The sequence below is a fragment of the Schistocerca cancellata genome, chromosome 1, assembly GCF_023864275.1.
Source record: "Schistocerca cancellata isolate TAMUIC-IGC-003103 chromosome 1, iqSchCanc2.1, whole genome shotgun sequence".
Lineage (NCBI taxonomy): Eukaryota > Metazoa > Arthropoda > Insecta > Orthoptera > Acrididae > Schistocerca > Schistocerca cancellata.
The window spans coordinates 50,808,935-50,812,295 of record NC_064626.1 but is presented as its reverse complement, the minus strand read 5'-3'; the positions used below and the strand labels follow the sequence as shown (position 1 = coordinate 50,812,295).

The following is a 3,361-nucleotide window of genomic DNA, read 5'->3' as shown; positions in this document are numbered from 1 at the left end:
ATTACCGATTTTGACCTGCAAATATAGCTCTGAGTTGATTTACGGTAGACACTATGTACCATTGTACCGTCGACTTTTCTTCTAGCCATGACAAGCAGGAATGGTAAGGTGCAATCTTCTTTCACTTCCATGTTAAACTGTGTATTCGGATGGAGCGAGTTCAGATGCTGGAGACGCATGGGTGATGTGTCTCTTCCATGGGACCACACCACGAATGTATAGTTTACGTACCGCCAGGGCTTTTTCCTCAAAGTTTTCCATAAAATAATTGGCCACCTTCCGAGCCAGGGCTTCCCATGGCGAAACCGTCTGCTTGTTCAAAATACTGGTTACTGAATAAAAAACAACCTCAGGTCAGCATGTGTTTCAACAATGCCACAGTGACTCTCTCATACTGGCTGCTGCTAGGCTCTAGCGAGATTCAACGTCAAAGCTAGCCAAAAGATCTGACGGTTGTAGCTTAAGCGTCTTCACGCTTCCTTTGAACTCCTCTGATCTCCTGATTGCACCTTCAATTGTTTCCTAAAGACGTCTACGAATGTGAGACAATTGTGGAATATACTCCATGCACCAGAGCAAGTCCCATCTGGCTTTACATCGTTCGACTGGAGAAGCTCCAGACTGCAGATGTTAATAGGATAGAGAGACAGATGTAAAAGACGCAAGCATCATCCGCAGAAAACAGCGTTGCAGCGCTACAGCCACCAATTGAGAACATAAAACCAAGTTTGTCAGCTTCTTATAACAAGGAACTGTTCTCAGGACTTCGCTTCCAACAATAAATTACTGTAACTTTGAGAGTAAAGAGACTACCGCTATAACCAATAAAAAGCAAAATTTGGCGGTTAAATCCTGAAGTCTTTGCGATTCATCTACCAGCTTGCGTTGAAGCTGTAGTACACAAGTGCCGTTATGACGCTGTGAAAAACGTGTTTACTGGGAAGGCCTGTGCAAGCAGATTCGGCTTGTAAATATCCTGCCTGAGAAAATGAGTATTTACATTTGTCCCGTAACACAGCGACTTTGCATGTGTGTTGCCACCATCATGAAAGAGGCTTAACATATGTGATCAGTTAGTAACAGTCACGCAGTGCAGTAATTCGCTCGCCAAGACAAACAGAATGGTTAAAAATCTCCTCCCTAACAGGCCATGAAGGCCGAACGGTACCGACCGGCCACCGTGTCGCTCTCAATCCATAGGCGTCACTGGATGCAGATATGGAGGGGCATGTGGTCAGTACACCGCTCTCCCGGCCGTATGCCAGTCTCAGAGACCGGAGCCGCTACTTCTCAATCAAGCAGCTCCTCAGTTTTGCCTCACAAGGGCTGAGTGCACCCCGCTTGCCAACAGCGCTCGGCAGACCGGATGGTCACCCATCCAAGTGCTAGCCCAGCCCGACAGCGCTTAACTTCGGTGATCTGACAGGAACCGGTGTTACCACTGTGGCAATGCCGTTGGTCCAACTGAATGACAGTAATGGTGAATGTCATCTGCAGATTTTGTCAGCGCTTCTTACGTACCTATTTCGACGTCACGCAGTGCACTTGACGTTGTTTCTAGGTCGTTAATTGAAACGACGAAACAAAGTAACTTCAAGTTATTTATCAATTCTTGTAGTTTTCTGTAACATGATACATAAATACGCTATATCATTCAGTTTGTGTGTCCGGTATGATTAGTGGAAGTGTTTTCAGCGCTTTTACATGGTCTCTGTATGTGGAGGTCCCTTGTGTAATACAACATGTAAAGATGCCTACAACGTTCTCGGTAATCTGATTTTGTTACGTGTTCAAGATTATTGCGATTAAGTAACTCAAATTCTGCGAATCACGCTGTAATCGAAGAGATACAGCTTTGACTGTTGATGTAACCTACAGAAAATGTAACACGTTGAGAGATCTAGCGACCTAAGCTGTAAAAAGTGTTGTCTACTGAACACTGGTGGCCAACGATGCACTAGAAAGGGGTCAATTTGACATGGCGGAAAATAAATGCTGCTTTATTTTTATTTCTATTCCACATAGTGATATTTCTTGCATTCCATATTAACTGCAATAGATTTCGGAACCATAAGAAACCATCGTCACATACGCAATATGGGAATCGTGCAGCACCATTGCATGCGCACCGCATGAAGACAGCTCTCCATCACGCAAGGTTCAAACGGCTCTGAGCACTATGGGACTTAACTTCTGAGTTCATCAGTCCCCTAGAACTTAGAACTACTTAAACCTAACTAACCTAAGGACATCATACACATCCATGCCCGAGGCAAGATTCGAACCTGCGACCGTAGCGGTCGCGCGGTTCCTGACTGTAGCGCCTAGAACCGCTCGGCCATCCCGGTCGGCTCACGCAAGGTGTGGCAACGTCAAGTGGGTGTGCAGAGATGCTGTGAGTAGGCGAACGGTTCTGTAACTTGTGGCAGTTTCTTGAAACTATCGTTAGTGATACTAAATTACCAGCGTATCAGGCTGTACTTGACCATTCTGTACTGATTAACATTAAAATGAAAACTAAACCAATACACCCACAAACTTTCAAAGTGTCGAAACTATTCAATTAAATGTTGACTACCAAATTATTGAAGACTAGTACCACTATTTTTGAGAACAAAGGCACAGCCGCATGCAATCTCATGCGATCAATTTTTTAAATTACATTTATTAAATTACAGGGTACAACTCGAGTTTCCTGAACATGTCTGCTTAGAAACAACTACCTCTAATCTCTCTCAACTCTCAGCAAATTCTTGATACTTCTCACAATAACAATTATAAATATACTTGGGGACGGGACGTAGAATACAACATCTATATTAGTGATTACATAAAACCTTACATCTACAGCTGTGTAATGTTAAGTTCCCGCATGTCTTGTGATCAACAAAATATTTTTTGTAACTGATTATAGGTAATCGAGAAGTACTAGTCCTACTGAAAGGTAAGAGTCTTTGCTGCCTCTTGTACTGATTTCGAGTCTAAAAGGTCTCCAGGCGTTTCCCTGGAGACCTTTTTAATTTCTCTGAAACAATTAAAAATTTCTCCAGGGAAACGCCAGGAGACCTTTTTAATTGTTTCAGAGAAATGCGCCACCCTCTTTTAAATACTTTCTTTGGATACAGTTTCCCATAACAACAAACTATCGAAAATTAATATGTCTGATATTGTTCTACGTACGCGAGTGGTTACAAATAGACTTTGTGTCGAACGACTATTATAGTGACTCACTTTGAGAAGGAATCTTGAACAGAATACGTACATTTTTCTGTCATTGTAACCCAACTCTATTGTAAACTCTGTGGTTTACTGCAATCTGCAAGCCTAGCTATAACAAGTACATGCTATTGGTATAAGACGT

At 42.8% G+C, this 3,361-nt stretch overlaps 1 pseudogene; it reads right to left on the bottom strand.

The window, feature by feature from the left end:
- Nucleotides 1–1,342: 1,342 nt before the first annotated feature.
- On the bottom strand, nt 1,343–1,460 carry LOC126095400 (5S ribosomal RNA; annotated as a pseudogene).
- Nucleotides 1,461–3,361: the final 1,901 nt, after the last annotated feature.